Consider the following 21,130-nt stretch of genomic DNA (forward strand, 5'->3'; position numbering starts at 1 on the left):
TTCTTTCTTTCTTTCTTTCTTTCTTTCTTTCCTTCTTTCTTTCTTTCTTTTTGAGATGGAATCTTACTCTGTCGCCAGTCTGGAGTGCAGTGGCATCATCTCAGCTCACTGCAACCTCCACCTCCCAGGTTCAAGAGATTCCCCTGCCTCAGCCTCCCAAGTAGCTGGGATTACAGGCACACACCACCACACCCAGATAATTTTTTATATTTTAGTAAAGACAGGGTTTCACCATGTTGACTAAGATGGTCTTGATGTCCTGACCTCATGATCTGCCCGCCTCAGCCTCCCAAAGTGCTGGGATTACTGGTGTGAGCCACTGCGCCTGCCCTTGAGTGAGTTTCTTAATCCTGAGTTCTAATTTGATTGCACTGTGGTCTGAGAGACTGTTTGTTATGATTTCCATTCTTTTGCATTGTTGAGGAGTGTTTTACTTACAATTATGTGGTCAGTTTTAGAATAAGTATCATATGGCGCTGAGAAGAATGTATATTCTCTTGATTTTGGGGTGGAGAGTTCTGTAGATGTCTATTAGGTCCACTTGGTCCAGAGCTGAGTTCAAGTCCTGAATATCCTTGTTAACCTTCTGTCTCGTTGATCTGTCTAATATTGACAATGGAGTGTTAAAGTCTCCCACTATTATTGTGTGGGAATCTAAGTCTCTTTGTAGGTCTGTAGGTGGTGAAGACTGGCAAAAGCGTATTATCTGTGCTGGAATGCACCATTCCTCACGGCATGTTCTCTTGTTCTCTTATGGCTTCTCTTGGCTACAGGAAAGAGTTCCCCGACCCCTTGTGCTTCTGAGTGAGGTGATGCCCCACCCTGCTTCGGTTTGCCCTCTGTGGGCTGCACCCACTGTGTAACCAATCCCAATGAGATGAGCCAGGTACCTCAGTTGGAAATGCAGAAATCACCTGCCTTCTGTATTGATCTCCCTTGGAGCTGCAGACCAGAGCTGTTCCTATTCGGCCATCTTGCCACCTTATCATTGAGTTCACTTGCATTTTTTTCTTAACCTCTCTGAAAGTAGAAATTTCAGTCAGATATGCACAGATGTCAATACTGACTCATGGCAGTCATTTGTGATCCTGAATAAATGACTTAAACTCTCTCTAAGTCTCAGTTTTCTTGTATATAAAATAAGGACAATAACTCTACCTACCTTATGATATAGTAGTGAGGATTGTATTGTAACATGGGCCCAGGTACACTGTGGATGGTTGATAGATGTTAGAGATAATGATCAAGAAATGCTGTGTGACTAGAGCAAATGTCTGTAAATCATCAGCTAGTGATGGCACAGAGGATGCTTTCAATAGATAATAGCTAAAATAATGATGATATTGATGACATTTGTGATAATAATGATAAAAATGATAGCAGCTTTGACTTATCATAAGGTAATATTTATTAAATGACTCAAAAAGCCAGAACTGACTTTAGCAGTGAATACTATTCTCATTGCCTTATGTTTTCATTCGCAATGTAAATGTTTGGTTTGTATATTTTGTCTAGAAGACAATCTAGTTGAAGATATTCCACTGCTTTCCTACTTGTTTTAACTAGGAAAGTGATCTCTTTACTCTCATCCAAACAAGATATGTTTTCCATCACTTTTAAGCCTATTCTTATGAAATCTCTGTCTAAATTCTATACATTGAGTCATCTGAAGACTCTCTTTTCCATTTTGTTACAGAACCATAATTATCATGTTATCTATACCTGATATATTGTAGATGAAGAAACATGTCAACAGAGCCACTATCTGCCCAGCATCTCATGGGTAATCATAGTCACAGTGGAACTGAGACTAAGCTTTCCATTTTTATTTGACTATGCTGCTTCCCAAGGTAAATATAGGATTTGAGATCCATATTTTCTACTTGCATGACTGTGTTGAGATTTTTCCTTTTCAAACTGGAGACTTCATTTTTTTTTTGTTCCACATGTAGGGATTCATTTATAGATTTTTTTTTCTTTCAAGTGGTCCAGTATAACAATAAGATCACCGACTCCTTTTTGATGGGGACCATTTCTCAGATTTCTTTTTCTAATCTCTAGTGTAGAGTTTTATACTGATATGCTACTCAGTGATTTGCTGGTTGAATTAATTTTTAATTAAATGAAAAGAATGTCACACAGCTCTAACAGTGACACTATTTTTGCTTAATTATTTTTTAAAAAAATTTGTTATCTATTTCTTGTGAAAGACTATGTCTCTGAATATTTGCTGACCAAGTGGCTGAATTTTATCTGGGAAATTTCCAGTAAGAATCGCTGATGTCCTGAATAGTATCTCAGGTGTAGATTGGCAGATAGGCTCAAATTTCTTCAAGTTTATTATTAGTTCTATAGTGCTGCTTCAACACTGCCAAGTAGCATATGATCAACTGCATCGCTTTTTGAATATACACTTTAAGAACATTATCAAACAACAGAAAATGAATGCTTCTGGGCCATTGGACAATGTTCATAGCTTACAACGTTATGTCAGGAAATTTTATTCTAAGTGTGGGTTACATATCTCATTGCAATCAGAATGTTCAATATCTATTGAGTGACTATCATGTACTAAGGGTTGTGCTAAGCACTATCACATACATTATCTAATTTGTTTCTCATGAAAAGTCTGTGAAGTGAATATTATTATCCCTATTATGACAATGCCTAAATTGGGAAATGAAGAGGCCATGTGATCTGTTCAGGTCACACAGACTGGCCTATATGTATTTCCAAAAAGCTTTGAAAGTATTTATGCATTATCTCAAAAAGGTTTTAATTATCTTGCACTCATATAAAGCATATGTTGAATTTAATTACTATAATCATTGCTCTATTTTCATGAATTTGGACAATTTGCAAGATCAGATTTTTATTTTCCTGTTTCTTTGTTGAATGTAGCATTGCAATGTAGGTGAAATAGCATGTTTAGGATACTCTAAGAAAATATTTTTTGTGTTTTTTTGTTGTTGTTTTTTTTTATTTTTTTTATTTATTTTTTTTCTTTTTTTTTTTATTATACTTTAGGTTTTAGGGTACATGTGCACAATGTGCAGGTTTGTTACATATGTATCCATGTGCCATGTTGATTTCCTGCACCCATTAGCTCGTCATTTAGCATTAGGTATATCTCCTAATGCTGTCCCTCCCCCCTCCCCCCACCCCACAACAGTCCCCGGAGTGTGATGTTCCCCTTCCTGTGTCCATGAGTTCTCATTGTTCAATTCCCACCTATGAGTGAGAACATGCGGTGTTTGGTTTTTTGTCCTTGCGATAGTTTACTGAGAATGATGTTTTCCAGTTTCATCCATGTCCCTACAAAGGACACGAACTCATCATTTTTTATGGCTGCATAGTATTCCATGGTGTATATGTGCCACATTTTCTTAATCCAGTCTATTGTTGTTGGACATTTGGGTTGGTTCCAAGTCTTTGCTATTGTGAATAGTGCCGCAATAAACATACGTGTGCATGTGTCTTTATAGCAGCATGATTTATACTCCTTTGGGTATATACCCAGTAATGGGATGGCTGGGTCAAATGGTATTTCTAGTTCTAGATCCCTGAGGAACAGCCAATATCATACTGAATGGGCAAAAACTGGAAGCATTCCCTCTGAAAACTGGCACAAGACAGGGATGCCCTCTCTCACCGCTCCTATTCAACATAGTGCTGGAAGTTCTGGCCAGAGCAATCAGGCAGGAGAAGGAAATAAAGGGTATTCAATTAGGAAAAGAGGAAGTCAAACTGTCCCTGTTTGCAGATGACATGATTGTATATCTAGAAAATCCCATTGTCTCAGCCCAAAATCTCCTTAAGCTGATTAGCAACTTCAGCAAAGTCTCAGGATACAAAATCAATGTACAAAAATCACAAGCATTCTTGTACACCAATCACAGACAAACAGAGAGCCAAATCATGAGTGAACTCCCATTCACAATTGCTTCAAAGAGAATAAAATACCTAGGAATCCAACTTACAAGGGATGTGAAGGACCTCTTCAAGGAGAACTACAAACCACTGCTCAATGAAATCAAAGAGGATACAAACAAATGGAAGAACATTCCATGCTCATGGGTTGGAAGAATCAATATCGTGAAAATGGCCATACTGCCCAAAGTAATTTATAGATTCAATGCCATCCCCATCAAGCTACCAATGACTTTCTTCACAGAATTGGAAAAAACTACTTTAAAGTTCATATGGAACCAAAAAAGAGCCCGCATTGCCAAGTCAATCTTAAGCCAAAAGAACAAAGCTGGAGGCATCACGCTACCTGACTTCAAACTATACTACAAGGCTACAGTAACCAAAACAGCATGGTACTGGTACCACAACAGAGATATAGATCAATGGAACAGAACAGAGCCCTCAGAAATGATGCAGCATATCTACAACTATTTGATCTTTGACAAACCTGACAAAAACAAGAAATGGGGAAAGGATTCCCTATTTAATAAATGGTGCTGGGAAAACTGGCTAGCCATATGTAGAAAGCTGAAACTGGATCCCTTCCTTACACCTTATACAAAAATTAATTCAAGATGGATTAAAGACTTAAATGTTAGACCTAAAACCATTAAAATCCTACAAGAAAACCTAGGCAATACCATTCAGGACATATTTTTTGTTAATGATTTGAAAATCCAGCAGATTTTTAGACCAGACATAAGCTGCACATATAAATTTATGCTGATACGTATTTGACTTAAAAATGTAAGACTAAATACACCAAATTCATATTATTAATTCTGATTATTACTCTTTTAAGTGTTTGTATACGATCATCATGTATTACTATTACTTATACTATCATTTGATAAGACAGACCCAGAATTCACCAATTAGTTAGGTGATTGAAAAAGTCTTCTCATATAAATGTTTAAAAATAAGCTCTTTAATATTAGAAATTTTTAGCAAGTAGTGATGGCAGACCTATTTATAAAAAATTACTAAACTTTTATTTTAATTTAATTACACAATTTTTGGCTCATATTTTGCTTCTTAGCCTACCTCAGTGACCGCCTTTTGAGCACCACGCTGACAAATTACAGTCAGAGGTGAGAATAGCCCCATTAAAGGTTGCAGGAATTGCCACAGAGTGGGAAGTTGAATTTCCAGACCAAACTCAAATGTAGTCCATGGTATCTTCATGCTTTTTTCATGCTTCTAGGATAAGGGAAACTCGAATTGCTACAGATGTGTATGGATTGAAGTGTGAATAAACCTGAGGATGTCTGGCAAGAATAACTTTCTTTATCTCACACACAAGCTTCTGCTGAGATCTAAGAAAAGAGCGTTTTCTATTAGCATCGTTGTTCAAAAGACACATACACTAATTAGATTTTTTAAGCTGCTGCTACCTGAGGAGGCTTAATCTTCTTTGATATTATTTTACAATAGACTTTCCCTCCCCTATTATCATTTGTGAACTACATTCAGACTTTCAAAAAAAATGCTATTAGGATACTGAAAAGTTGTGTGGAACTGTTTTTATTGTGGCAGATATTTTGTATTTGGAATCAAAGTATATTTAACCACAAAGGGACATAATTTTGCTGGTTGTGGGAGGTTCCCAGTCCAAAACAAAAGCAAAAGCAAACCTGTACTTTTATAAGCTTAATAACAGTTGGTTCAAAGTACCATGGAATTCTAATAGCAGTGCTCTGTCCACTAGGAAAAACTTTCAGGAGACCAATTTATCTACTTTTGTTTGATGTGAACACAATTGTTTTCTGAATGTAAAATTGACTCCTGAACAAGAAAAAAATTAAAAGTGATTGCAACATGATGCTATACATTTGTCAAAACCCATAGAACTGTACAACACAAAGAATGAACCCTAATGTAAACCATGTATTTTAGTTAATAATGTATCACTATTGGTTCATCAATTGTAACAAATGTACCACATGAGTGCAAGATATTAATAATAGGGGAAACTATGGGGAGGGAGTAGGGTATGTGGGAATTCTCTATACTTTTCTGCTCAATTTTTCTGTAAACTTGAAGCTGCCCTACAAATAAAGTCTATTAGTTAAAAAGAAAAGTAAGTGGAAGGTAGACCCCTTTTCTTACATGAAGTTTAAAGTTCAGAAAGTTTACTCTTATTAGGAACTGTTAGTGTTTTAAATTCGCACCATTGCCAATCATTATGACTATGGTAGGCTGTGGGCTCTGTGTTTCCTATCCCAACAGCATGATAAAAGATATTAATTAAAAACTGCATTTGAGAAGTAATTTTGAGAAATTTAAATAGTTTTCTTTTCCTCAGGGCTTCTCAGCACCTTTAATTTATTAATGTAATATAGAAAACACCCTGTCACATGGCAAGAGTAATACCATCTTGAAGCAGAACCAAGATGACTTGGTTTGGCTACTGGATAGTAGCCAATGATGACTGATATTTGGCAACTGGATACTGTGTTCCTGCAGCAAGGTCAAGAAACAATGCCTATAGCATAGAAAAATCCGTCATAAACATGTTTATCTAACTTCTCCAGTGGTCACAAGTTTTGCAAGACAGTCTGACACAGGACTAGCTGCACATGTTTCACCAAAAAAAAATAAATAAAATAAAATAAAAAAAAGCTTGCTATATAAGAATACTTTCTCAAGTGAGGGTACGGGGATTAATGTTTCTTTCTGAGAAACTGGATGTGTTAGCCTCTTTCTTTGGCCTCTCAGCTTCCTTGGCCTTTGAGGGTAGGTTTGCATAGACCTGCTCACTGTAGTACATGTAATAAAACATGGCTTTCCAAAGGGCAGCTACTGTATGCAGCATTTCTGAAACTTTTCAACTGTGGAATAGTTTTTGCAAAAAGCCAGTGTTCCCCAAGTAGAATACACTTGGGGAAATCTTATATTCTAATAGTATCATGAAAGATACATGACTTACTCTCTGAGGGAAGGCACTCTGTGAAATGATAGTGAACATGGTACTCAAAGAGTAAACGTGGACCCTCCACCATCCCCTCATATTCTATCAGTCAGCATGTTCTATTGATTTAGTTCCATAATTTTGCTTGCTTTTTATCAAACCCTTTGCATCCCTTTGCTACCATCCTAATTCATGACATAATAATCTAATTCTTGAAAGTATAGCTAGGTGACACTTCTTTAATTACATCACTCTTTTGAGGAACTCATGACTTCTTTCTTTTGCAACTCATTCTTTCACAGTTGCTATATCTCAACTTCCAACTGAGGGTTCAAGTCTATTCTAGATTATAGGATAGGGTGGCCAGCTTCTCCAGTTTGCCTGGGATTGAGAGATTTCCTATGATGTAGGACTTTAAGTGTTAGAACATGAGAAGTGCCTGCTAGAAGCTGAGAAGCACCTGGCAAATGGAGACCAGTTGGTCACCCTACTCTGGGACCACTTTTGACAACAGACCTTAGGGCATTAGTTGGTTTCACTGCAACCCCCTTAATTCACTTGAGAATTGGATTCAGAAAGTGTTCATCAAAACCTTCATTTCCTTCTGCATCCAGCACTGAATTAGTCCCTGCAGCTGAACCCAGGAATCTCCTTACTGCCACGCTTTTCTGAAAACCTGTTTTTTAAGAGTCTGAATTCTCATCTGTTGATTGCTATGTAAACCTCCATCAATTGTCTGCCTCACCTCTGAGGGTTAGGTCTCTTAAAATCCTGGTGACTCTGGCCTTTCCTATTGCTGGGGCTGCTTGGGTCTGAAAAATCAAGATTCAGGGTATGGGACTATATATTCAGGTTTAGGAACCCTAACTTATTGGCTCATTCAGCAATTTTCCTTTTTCCCAAAAGGAAATTTACTTTAACATTTTTCATGGCAGTTTAATTTACATAGAGTGAAATGCACAGAGCTTAAGAATTACACTTTGAGGAGTTTTGACAAATGCGTATACCCATGTAACTCACATCTCTATCAAGATGTAGGACCTTCTCATCACTATAGAAATTTCCCACTTGCTGTAAACATAGTCCTTGATTGTTTGCCTCCTCCCATCACAGACAAACACAGCTCTGATTCCTATCTCCATAGAATAGTTTCGTCTGTTCTGAAACTTCATGTAAACATATATATATAGTATATACTCTTTTTTGTCTTATTTCTCACTCAGTATGTTTCGAGATTCATATGTATTGTGGCATATTTCAGTAGTTTATTCTGAAAATGTAATGTTCTAAAGTTTGTATTTATAAGGTAAGGAAGATCTCCTTGATTGGAGAGCAAAAGATATTCCTAAACATCTTTAGTCCTACCTCAGACTACACACATGCCATTACATCAGTAGATTTGCATATAAAAGATACTAAATACAGTTCCATGCTTTTGAAAATAAGAACTTACCTTGACTTATTTATTTAAGACTCTTCCTTCAAAAACTCTTATGATTGATAGAACTGATAAGATTCAAAATTCAAGTCAGACTTCTATATTACATGCAGTTTTATTTGAAAGCACTTTGAAAAAGAGTTTGAAGCAGTTAAAGTGTTTTTAGACCTAAATACAAAGTTCAAGTATGTGATATTGTAACAGAAGTTACCTGCTTTAATATTGTATATATCACAACGTAACACTCCATAATAATATTTGAAATAAAAGTTTTGATAACTGGAAAAAAGAATTGTAAACTGCAGAGAATTATAATTAACCATAAATGTTTACTGATCGCCTACCATGTATAAGATGATATGCTATACATGGAAAAGGAACTTTCAGGGGAGATAATGAGAAACAAAGAGGATTAAGTCACAGTCAAGTACAAGGTGATTTTTTTTTTTTTTTTTTTGAGATGGAGTCTCAACCCTGTTGCCCAGGCTGGAGTGCAACGGTGCAGTCTCGGTTCACTGCAACCTCCACCTCTCGGGTTCAAGCGATTCTCCTGCCTCAGCCTCCCAGGTAGCTGGGACTATAGGCAAGTGCCACCACACCTGGCTAATTTTTGTATTTTTAGTAGAGATGGGGCTTTGCCATGTTGGCCAGGCTGGTCTCAAACTCTTTACCTCAAGTGATCCGCCTGCCTGGGCCTCCCAGAGTGTTGGGATTACGTGGCCAAGGTGAGATGTTACATATTCACAAAGTTACAGTAATACAAAATACAGTATGGTAAGTGCCAAATGAAAGTAAGTAGATACTTTTATGGGAGTTTATATGGTGAGTATGAATACATATAAACAGTGCCTGACAAACATAATAATCCCAATATGTATCTGTTCCTTTTTCTTTCTCTTTTCATTGAAAACATTTATTTGGTAGGAAGGGCTCTCAAACATATTGTGTTGGATTGAGAAATGGCAAGAGAGAAATACAGTAGAATTGTCTGAGGATTGAGGGCCTTAAACAAAGAGTGTTTTTTTTTTTTTTTTTTTTTGAGACAGGGTCTTGATCTGTTGCCCAGGCTGGAGTGCAGTGGTGTGATCTTGGCTCATGGCAACCTCTGCCTTCCGGGTTCAAGCAATCCTTCCACCTCAGCCTCCCAATTAGCTAGGATTATAAGCATGTGCCATCACACTGGACTAATTTTTGTATTTTTAGTAGAGACAGGGTTTCACTATATAGGCCAGCTGGTCTGGAAATCCTGACCTCAAGTGATCCACCCGCCTCAGCCTCCCAAAGTGCTGGGATTACAGGTGTGAGCCACCACACCTGACCAGAGTTTTGGTTTTATCCAACCGGGAATAGGAACTATTCAGGTACTGATTTTTTTAAACTAACTTGTATTGCATAATCAAATTTTAGAAAAGTAATTTTCCTGAAGTGTGTAGAATAGACGTAAAAGATTATTTTAATAACATAAATATAATTGAAATGAGTATGTAAGATCCACACCAAAATATATGTGGAAGGTTGGAATCTATCACTCTTTGTAACTAATACCAAGAATCAACATCTTTGGAAAATACTTCAAAAGAGCTTCAATGGACTGGAGCAGTGGCTCATGTCTGTAATCTCAGCATGCTGGGAAGTCAAGGTGGGTGGATTGCTTGAGCTCAGGAGTTCGAGACTAGCCTGGGCAACATGGTGAAACCCTGTCTCTACCAAAAATACAAAAAAATTTAGCTGGGCATGGTGACGCGCACATATGGTCCCAGGTACTCAGGAGGCTAAGGTGGGAGAATCTCTTGAGCCTGGGAGATTGAGGCTGCAGTGAGCCGAGATTGTACCACTGCACTCCAGCCTGGGTGATAGAGTGAGACCCTGTCTCAAAAAAACCCAAAACAACAACAACAATAACAACAACAAAGAGTTTCAAGCCTGGTGAGGTGGCTCATACCTGTCTGTAATCCCAGCACTTTGGGAGGCCAAGGCAAGAGGATCACATAAGTTCAGGAATTCGAGATCAGCCTAGGCAACAGACTTAGACCTCATCTCTACTAAAAATAAAAAATTAGCCAGGTGGAGTGGCAGGCACCTGTAGTCTCAGCTACTCAGCAGGCTGAGTTGGGAGGACCCCTTGAGGCCAGGAGATCAAAGGTGCAGTGAGCTGTGATTGCACCACTGCACTCCCACCTGGGCAACAGAGTGAGACCTTGTCTCAAAAAAGAAAAAGAATTTTAGTTAACCAAAATTTTAGTTAACTAAAATTTTAGTAAAACAGGAGGAATAAATTTTCAGATCTGTTGTACAGCAGAGTGACTATAGTCAATGATAATGTACTGCATATCTTAGAACAACTAAGAGAGTAAATTTCAAATGTCTCACTACAAAAATGATGTGAGGTCTCAGTTATGTTAATTAATTTGATTTAATTACTCCACATTGTATACATATATCAAAATATCACAATATACTCTATAAATATATACAATTATGACTGCCAATAAAAATAACATTAATAAAAATAAATATTTAAAAAGCTTAAAAAGGAAACTAACACCTAATGGATGAAAATGATTGGTATTAACCTGTTTCTGGTTGCCATTCTTTTTAATTGCTGAGTAATACTCTATTAGGCAAATACAGTTGTCCCTCAGTACTCTCAGGGGGATTGGTTCCAGGAACAACCTCTCCATACCAAAAGCTCAAGTCCCTTATGTAAAATGGCATAGTGTTCCATCCTCCTATTATTTTAAATCATCTATAAATTATTTATAATAACTAGTACAAAGTAAATGCTATATAAGCAGTTGTTATAGTGTACTTCTATTTGTATTTATCTCTGTAGTGTTATTTTTTATTCTTTTTCCCCTAATATTTTTGATCTTCAGTTTTTGAATCTACAGATGTGGAACCCATGAACATGGAGGGTTGATTGTATATCATAATTATCTGCTCTCTTGTTGATATATTTGGAGTTGTTCCTGCTTTTGCTTATTATAAGCAAAGCTGGCATAAACATTTATGTCCAACTTTTTTTTGGTGGACATAGGTTTCCATTGTCTTGGGTGAATCCTTATAAATAGAAGTGTTGAGCCATACTTTAGATGTAGGTTTATAATTATAAAAACTACCAAAATTTCTCAAGGTAGTTTTAACATTTTGTACTCCTACCAGTATATGTAGGGGAGTTCTGGTTTTCCATATCCTTGTCAATATGTGATGATGTTAGTCTTTTTAATTTTAGTCACTTTTGTGGGCATGAAATGGTATCTCACTTTGGTTTTAATTTGTATATTTCTGCTGACTAATGATATATAATACTTTTTCATATGCTTATTAGCCATTTATAAATTTTCCTTTGTCAAATGCCTGTCCGAGTCTTTTGCCCATTAAACAAAATTGTTTGTTCATGTTTATTATTGAGTTGTAGGAGATGTTTTCTATAATCTAGGATTTGTGTGTATCAGAATATTTTCAGCTATCAGGAGTATTTAGATATATGTATCATCTAGACTATGGCTTGCCTATTCATTTTCTTAATGGTGACTTAGGATAAGTGGAAGCTTTTAATTTTGATGAAGTCTCTTTTTTTTTTTTTTATTATGGTAAGTGCTTTCTGTATCCTAAGAAATCCTTGCCTACTGCAAGGTCAGAAAGCCATCTTTAAAAAAAGTTATATTATATTTTAATAGTGTTATATATTTTAGCTTTTATGTTGAGGTGTACAATTCATCTTGAATAAATATTTGTGTTTACAATGTAAGGTAAGAGATGGAGTTCCTTTTTTCCTCATTCATGTTACATTACTGGGCATTGACTTCCAAAAAATTGTTTTATTTTATTTGTAATTGACAATAATTGTATATATTTTTGGGGTACAATGTGATGTTTTGATACATGTACACATTGTAGAATGATCAAATCAGCCTCATTATCTGTCATCTCAAATATTTATCATTTCTTTGTAGTAAGAACTTTTGAAATCCTCTCTTTTAGCTATTTTGAAATAGACAACATTAACTATAGTCACTGTGCTGTGCAATAGTACACCAGAGCTTATTTCTCCTTTCTAACTGAAACTTTGTACCTATTAACCAATGTCCCCTCTTTCCCTGTCCACCTTTCCGTCCTCCAGCCACTGGTAACCACCATTCTACTTTCTAGTTTTACAAGTTTGTCCTTTTTAAAATTTCACATATAAGTGAGATTATATAGTATTTGTCTCACTGTGCCTGGCTTATTTCACTTAGCATAATGTTCTCTAGGTTCATCTATGTTGTTGCAAATGACAGAATTTCCTGTTTTTATAAGTCTGAATAATATTCCAGCATGTGTGTGTGTGTGTGGGGGGGTATGCATAATATATATACACTCATCTGTTGATGGACACTTAAGTTGTTTCCATGGCTATTAGAATAGTGCTGCAATAAATATGGGAGTGCAGACATCTCTTCGACAAACTGATTTAATTTCCTTGGGATTGGGGAATTGACTTTTGATATCCAAACTTAGTATATAATACCTCAAAGGCCAGAATGCCAATTATTTCGTGTTATAAAGTTGTTTGGCTATCAATCCATATTTTTGCATGAGATAGTTATCTTGCAGGTAGGCCCATTGAGAAGACTAGAAGGTAGTCTTGATTGATTCTTGTTGAAATTGAAATTAGAGTAAAGGGACATCCAAACACTTATCCAATGAACTACAATGACATACAACTCACTCAGGCCTTTCTTTTTCTAAATTTTCTCCCCAAATAAAACAACAGCAGCAACAACAAAGACAAAAAAGCCTTGTGCGTTTCTTACAGCTTTATGATGCGTTTCAGTGTCTACAGTGACTGCTGAGTTTGCATCTGTTGCATGTTGTATCTTTCTGGTAATATATGGAAGAAGCTTCATATTCATGTAAGTATGCTAGTTCTAAAACATAATGTGGAATCATGTACAACTCAGCACTACTTGGTAGCAATAAACAGAAACCCACCTCAAAAGAGTGTAAGCATAAAAGGAATTGAATTAGATTATGCAATTTGACAAGTCCAAAGGCTGGAGTTGGTTTAAGCAAAATTTGTATTGAAAATTTTTCTTACATAAAAAAGGTAAAACAAATTTGGTAAACCTAATTTTTTTTTTATAGTGCAAGTAGTCAACTGTTGTCATTCCAAGAAACTATTATTTGTGGATAGTAAAACCGTTTGGAGACTTTAAAAATACCCTATAACCACTAAAGGCAGAGCAAATTACTTAAATAAAATTGCGATATTTGCCCCAAATAGTAACAGTATAATTTGCATCAGTTCTCTAGAAAATTGTCTGCAATTAAAAAAACAAAAAGAACTCTGATGTGTTAACTCAAATTAATCAGTATTTTCTTCGTACACTCAGATTGCAACCTAAGTATTAGTCTGTTGAGTTTGGTTTAGTGGATATTCGTTCAGGATTTTTACAAAAACAAGGAAACAGAGAAGAGGAATAGTGCTGTGCAGGTGACCTCGGGGTTCAGGCGACACTCAAATGCCTGATTCTCCTCTGAGGTTATTACCATCTCTTACTTGTTTGACGTTTAGAGATACTGCAGGAGATAGTTGAAAAGCAGAGGTTGCTTTTCCAGTGGTGTTTTGCTCTGCTGGTATTTGTTCCTCCGTGCTGCTGTGCAAAGGGCCAGAGCTGCATGGAATGGATCTTTTCTTCAGATTGTGCAGGCTGGCTGCCTTGATGTCGTAGTTGCTGATGTCGGCTGCCGACGAACCTTATTCCTTTACATTTGCCTGGTCCTCATTTCACTGGAAAACACAGTAGCTGTAGCTGCACACAGACTTTTCCTCTTTCTGTTTCCCCCCATCCCCCTCCCTAGACCTCTCTGGGCTTTGACGTCATGTGTGCTCCTTTCGGTTGCCATAGCAACCCCATTCCCCAAGCCCTCTGTCCGTCTCCTCTGGTAGGTTCCACAATGGTACAGGCAGCATCACGCTGCACAATGGTTTCCAAGCAGTGAAAGAGGGTGATTCAGCAAGCCACTCTTCTTCTTCTATTTTCTTTAACCTCCCCTTCACTTTTTATTTTTATGGGGGTGGGTGTGCTTGCTATATGCTTACCTTTTTCTTTTCTTTTTTCATTTTTACAAATTTCCTTTTTTGTCCTCACCCCTCAATTCCTAGGGGCTTGAGTGAGTTTAAGATTGGTTTTCTTGGAAATCACCTGTCCATCGTTAATTTTAAACAATCTCCCAATCTCCAAAGAATCTCTTCCATATTACAGTCTGGAATGTGGTTAATGGAAAACGAGTAGGGAGGATTTCTGGGGCAAACACTGCCGGCTCAGGATCGCAGTTCTCAGGCACGGAATGGTAGGTGGCTCTTTGCTCGTTCTGGGTTCTAACCTGTTTTTGGAGGGTGGGGTGATATCTATTGATTGCTCCTGGTGGGGCGGGAGAGGGAGTATGGAAGAGACGAGAGAGATGGGGTGGAAAGCAGGTTAATCAAGTGAACTAGCTTTGAAGCAAGAAGCCACCAGCTTTTCCCTCCGTGCAGAACATCTCTTCCCAGACTTGGGCGTGTTGAAACCTTTCCGTTTGGAGTGAGGGGTAGCAGAGGGAGGGAGGGAGCATTCTTATTGTGACCAGGGGTTTTTAGACCAATGCAGGGCTACAGAAGGGAAGAGAGAGAGAGAGAAACACACACACACACACACACACACACACACACACACACACACACACACACGGAGAGAGAGAGAGGAAAAAAAAAAAAGAAAACACCAAACAGCTGTGCTTGTTAGAAGTGCTGACCTTAGTTCCATATCTGAAAAATGTGATGGGTTCCATAAAACATTAAAAATAATGTCTTTTAGTATGTATTTATGTTTACTTTTGTGGGAAGTGTAACTTAAATGTTTTAAGATGTATTTTACTAAGGAACAGTATTTATATATATATATATATATAAGGTGTAAAACTATTGGTGTTACTCTTGCAGAGCAACCCTAGGCTAAATCTGAGCTGGGGAGAGGAACACAGAACAGGGGTCAGGTTAGAGATAAGAGGAAACATTGGAACTGCAGTCAAATAGGTAAGGGGTTCCTTTAAGAAAGTGATCTCCTAGTCACAGCAGGCAGCTTTTTTTTTTTTTTCATGGCAAGATTCCCAGGTATTCTGTGCTGGGATACTGTGTCCCCTACAAATGTCAGAGCCCTTTTGAAAAAAAAATCAGAAATAAGTATGGCAGTATATTTCTTAGAATCTGTGTATTTGTGCCTTCAACAAAGTAAATGTAATTTACTGGAAAATGTGTAAGTAAATCAGGCTATAGATATTACAAGAAAACTATCTATCCATATATTTTTTCTCACCCTCCCCTGACATTTAAATCTAGAGACTTAGTCTCTGCTTTTACCCCCTTAAACAGATAACTTCCCAGGGTACTGCAATTTAGCCACAGAAAAAGAATGGCTTATCCTACAGCAGTAGGCTCTGAAGCAATCACAAGGTTGTTTACATGGGCTGCCTTTGGTGCAGAGCCTGACAGTGTCTGTACAGCAGCCCTGCCTGCTTCTGGCCATGTTGATGATAACTTTTATGAACAAACTGCAAGGAAGCAGGCTAAGTCGTATGGGACAGGCCACAGTTCAGGTGGAAGGAAAATGAGTGTAAGTGCACCAGGCATTGCCAGTACAACATCCAGTATCTCCTTCTATCCCTCATCTGCTAGTTGTCGGACCGTGGAAGATCTCACAGAATGCTTATCAACATATTTAAAATGGTTGCAGTAAGGACCATTTCTCTCAGAGAAGCTTCTGTGAATTTTCTACTTTAAGTGAGCATATATAACAAATAAATATATAAATATATCACAAGCCTCTGACTCCACTTCAGAACCATTAGATTTTAGGGGTTGGATGCTTTGGATGTAGCAGTTTGGCTGCCTCTGGTATGTATTTCCTTCTCTACCTTGATCACACTCTTAAAATGGACATAAAGTATTGGATTAGCTTATTTTATTATGTGGAGCAAACTGGGTTTTCTCTCCCCTACAATGGGACTAGAAAATCAGATGACAAAGGTGGTGTGACCTTAAATATTAGAGAGTCTTCATTCTTCCTCATTTGCGTGTCATTCCTCTGCTGTTGCAAAGTGTCTTTAATTTGAGGAGCTCCTGTTCTTAAAAAATCCTCACAGTTTCAGTAAAAAGATTCTGGATAATGAGGCAGTAAGAAATTATATGTAGAGTGGGAAAATCAGCTGCCTCCAGCTTCCTGCCTGCTCGCCCCAGAACAGCATCTGCTGTTGAGAGGAGTGTGTTTGCCATGCTGGAAGGGGATGTTTATGAACAGATCCCAGAGGGGCTGAGTGTGTTTTTGCTGTCATTGTCTGGTATGTCTGCAGCTATTAGTATTTAATGGTTTCATAGTACATGGGCTATATATTTTAAGGTTAGAATGAACTGAGAATTTATTGTCAATGCTATAAAATGTAAATATTTTAAATTTATAGGAAAATTAATAAGATTTTCCTTGTTAGGATATCCTACAGGAATATCATAAGCAAAACAAATTTGCCCAACCTAAGTAATCTAAAAAAACGTCCCATGTTTAAAGGCATAAGTATATTTTTAAGGTTTTATTGTGGTTTCATGTAAATGAATCTGTTTCTTTGGATGTAAGCCTAGTTATAAATTCTTTTTATACTGTTACTAAAAGCTAAACACAAATTGGGTATTTACTTGTTTGTTAAATATGGGGATAGATTTTCTCCCTTCATCCTCTAGTTCTGGCCTCAGGTCACATTTGTAGCCAAAGGACTTTCAGTGGAATTGGTGTGTTCAAATTGAATGATTGCTTGGTTGCTTATCAGAATAAAGGACTCAAAGCAAGAGAGACTTCCTTCAACTAGAATGAGAAGCAAACACATTGTTGTCTTAAATTCTTTCTTCATTGCCCTTTCTATTTCCTCTTACAGTCTCTTTTAAGCTTTTGGTTGGACATTGCAACAATCATGCAGAAAGAGGCACGGAAGTGTCCAGTAGTGACAAGAATGGAGTATAATGCTCTATTTGCTGCAGGACTGCTGAGTGCCTTCCTCCTACCACACATGCATCTATTATTGCACCTTCTTTTGAGGACCAAGGACTTATGGAAAAAGTTGGGCCTATAGACTAGCAGGGGAGATGCTTACTGGTAAAGAAGAACAAAGTCCATTTGCTTCTTTGGCATATTGGATATATTTATTGCATTACATAAGTCTGAGATGAGACGGTGTACTGCTGATTCAGATAAAAAGATCATGCTGCATATTGATTGTTTTAAAAATGTAACTTAGAATTGGAGCCCATCTTTTCAGAAATTCACCTACCTGTACGTGTTTGCATAGCGAAGTTGTAAGGTTTTGACTCAAGATTTTTCAGTTTGAGTACATTTTATCCTCATGAGCTGATCAAGGCAAAGAAGAGGAAAATACAAAAAACTGTGTTTTGCATATCTTTTGTTTTCTGTATTTAATAGGGAGAAGCTATATTTCTTATTGTGAATCCTGGTAGAAACTCTTAAGAGGAGACATCAGGTCATATTGAAAATCACTAAATAGAAACATTTTAGGTTTAAAAAGTAGACTTCACACATACACTATTTCTGGTAAAGGATTTTCTAGTTTATTTGATGTTTTGGATCCGTATCAAGCCACTATGGCTTTTCTTACAGTTCTTATCTCTGGTGACTATGAGGTATAAAACCCTTGAGGCTTATGGAAATAATGCTTGTAGGAATGGAAATTAAAGTTTTCAATGGAAAAAGAAATGAATACAGTCTCCTGAGAAGCATCCCTAACCACAGCTGCTCTAAAACCCTGCACACAGGTTTAAGGCAAAGCTTCCCTATAAGGCAATTGGGCATTTGCAGTGACCTGCACAGTAATTAACAGGATTTTCACTACCTTGTGTTTGTACACGTGTGTGTGTGTGTGTGTGTGTGTGTGTGTGTGTGAAGAAAAACAAAAACAACAGTGACTTTAAAGTTCTAGAAATTCATCTTAGTGACTTGTCTTCATAGAAATAAAACCGACTCCTGTTTGTCTGTGTTAACCTGCCTGGGTGCCCTATGTGCTTTCTGAAAATGGATTGCTTAAAGCAATTGTCCTCTTCTTACACATTGGAAATAGGATCTGAAAGCATTGATAGTGAAGGGAAGCTCTTAGGTTAGGTCTGTTTATTTGGCAATGTTTATTCAGTGTTTGTAGGTGGAAGCTCCATCACAGCAGTTATATAATATAGTAATTGCCTATTCTTGTATTACCTGTATTCTCTACTGAGGTTTAATCCGCATCAGGGACTGACTTTGTCTGTTTGGCACACAATAGGGACACACCAAATATTCATTGAATGAATATCTCTCATGTACTGCATTCTCTGCTAAGTGTTTTGGTAGAAAAAATTGGGAAACTGTAACACAATTTCTGCCATTTGGAACCTATGCTCATTTGGGAAGATGAGGCTAAATAACAATAAAGATGGTATAAAATCAAGGGCCCATATTAGTGTTTTGATAATGAGTGCAATAGAAATTCAGAGGAGAAAGGAATTCACTTCCTCTGAAGTGGTGGCAGGTGACAATGGGGCCACACTGGGGTGTCGGGGTGAGGTGGTGGGATGGTGAGAGGATGGTAGTCCTAGGAGCAATTGTAAGCACCTGGGCAGGAAAGAGACTCTTACTTAGGGTAAAGAGGAGGCTGATTTTGGGTATGATGACCATATTTTCCAAACTAGAAATAAAAACTTATGGTTTGACATTGGGTAGAACATTGGAGACTGACACATATTCTGAAGAATCTTGTCTAATATAATGTTGGGAAGTAACAGGCTATAATGGTGAAAAAGTAGGTTTGTAACTAGAAGAACATAAATACAGGTCTCTTCAGACGAGCTCCAGCTTAGGTTTACTTTCTTTTGCATACTTCAGAGGTTTTCAAAATTCTCCTCCTTTATTGGTACCTATGTAACCATTGTTCCAATGAAATCTTGTATGAAAAGCAGAATATGTAAATCTATGTAACAGTGGAGCTGTCCTAGTTGAGGATGAGTGGGGTGCTTTGTATTAGAAAACCAAATTCATATCACAAGACCAATTATATCAACTGAAATAAGAATTACTAATTTAGTGTATGCTCAGATATTAAAATAGTTGTTCTGGTATTATAACATCAAAGTTCTTGTGCTTGCAATAAATTATGAATAGAGATAATTACCTTGAGATGTTTTCTTTCCTTTGCCTGCACTCACCCACCCAGTAACCAATTGTCTTATTGTCTTTGATGTCAGCTTTTTGGTTTTCTAAATACAAATTTAAATCTTAAAATCAAACTCATCTGTTTTTCGGCTTTGCTTTCAGGCTAGTGTGAGAAACACCAACGGCAGGCCCATCTCAGATCTTCACTATGGCAACTCATGCCAGAAACTGTTGAATTAGACCCGTTTCCTATAGATGAGAAACCATACAAGCTGTGGTGAGTTGCCAATTTAAAAATATTCCTTAGCATGAAAACTATGATCTATATAGCTAATTTAAATATTGCATATGGTTTTGTATATGGAGCTGGAGAAACACTGCTCCAAATAATTTTGACTACAGAAGTGAAAATCAATAGAACAGAAGTTTAATAGTTGGTGTGGTACTACTAATACCACATACAGTAGTGAAAAGTCTTGAGGTGCATGGGTGCAGCATATAACACCATGATACTACCACCATGGATGATACCTGCAATTAACATTTTCATGTGGCAGAGTAACAGTTGGGTACCATTATTTTTAAGTGACTTTTATTATATGCAACGTTGTACTATATTTTACAGATTCATCTCCTTTAGTAGAAAAATTGGTTCTGAGCTAAATTAGGGTTTTCTTTCAGGAACACACACACACACACACACTTACACACCATTTAGCTCTTCTGAAATAAGAGAAGAGAAATCACAGTTTTATAAAACTCAATTCATGGGCATTTTAGCCTACAAATCCTTTTGCTTACAAAGCAATATTAAAAATAGATCCAGTTGCTCTGCCTAGTTGGAATGACTTTAAAACTTATTAATTTATAAAAATATCAGCACACACAGGTAGAATGTCTTTTTAAATCAAATACTTGATGCTTCATAGTCACCAAAGTCAATAATCAATAGATTCTGGCAGAGACGAACGAGTTATAATCTGTCAAATAACATCTTTGAGAACTAGAGTATGACTGTGGTGCTTGTAAGACTCCAGAAGAAGCTATTTTGAGCTAGAGATCAATATGTTTCTTTCATTTGCCTAGTGGCTTATATAACTGTAGATAGGTAGGCTGCCCTATGAATTAATGCATAGCCTATAACTGCAGAAGACTGATGAAATTAATCCTAGAGTTATTTCATATAGTGAATTTCTAAAACAATTCATAAAAAACAATCCGTCTACCATTATATTGAGAAAGCAGATCTAATAGCATCACTATACTGTGCTTAATTAACATGTATTCAATGAGTGTTACAAATAATTTTATGCAATTGCCAAGAACAAACTATTTTTGACCTAAAATAAGGGCAATTTTATATGGTTGAACCTAATATATTATGTGTTACTCCCAGTGATGTAGAAAGCATACCATGTTCTCTCCATTCTGAATATTAATTCATTAATCAAACTCTTATTGAGAATATGTGATGTAGGTAGCATGTTTAGCTTTTGGGGCAGATAAAAGACAGTCCTTGCTTTATAGGAGCCCTCAGTCTAAAGAGTGTGTTACTTATAATAAAATGTGCTTATTAATGGAGGTAGTTGTGTTCTAAAGAGTGTGGCACTT

At 37.0% G+C, this 21,130-nt stretch overlaps 1 protein-coding gene and 1 long non-coding RNA gene across 8 annotated transcripts in view; one reads left to right on the plus strand and one right to left on the minus strand.

Annotated features, from left to right (window-relative positions):
• Positions 1-14,100, minus strand: part of LOC131382236 (uncharacterized) — a 24,231-nt gene extending 10,131 nt beyond the window's left edge. Inside the window, exon 1 of the long non-coding RNA XR_009211526.1 lies at positions 13,861-14,100. This is a non-coding gene — a long non-coding RNA (uncharacterized LOC131382236). The remainder of the gene's footprint in view (positions 1-13,860) is intronic.
• A 131-nt stretch (positions 14,101-14,231) lies between these two features.
• The window catches only part of MAPK10 (mitogen-activated protein kinase 10), a 326,039-nt gene continuing 319,140 nt past the window's right edge, over positions 14,232-21,130 (plus strand). For 3 of the 7 annotated variants that reach the window (XM_058433145.1, XM_058433151.1, XM_058433134.1), the window contains exons 1-2: positions 14,232-14,654; positions 19,682-19,796. The gene's annotated coding sequence lies outside the window, so the exon portion shown is untranslated. The remainder of the gene's footprint in view (positions 14,655-19,681; positions 19,797-21,130) is intronic. The other 4 variants (XM_032146621.2, XM_032146549.2, XM_032146272.2 and 1 more) reach the window with 2 other exon arrangements.

Source organism: Hylobates moloch, unplaced genomic scaffold (genome assembly GCF_009828535.3).
Source record: "Hylobates moloch isolate HMO894 unplaced genomic scaffold, HMol_V3 SCAFFOLD_2, whole genome shotgun sequence".
Classification (NCBI taxonomy): Eukaryota; Metazoa; Chordata; class Mammalia; order Primates; family Hylobatidae; genus Hylobates; species Hylobates moloch.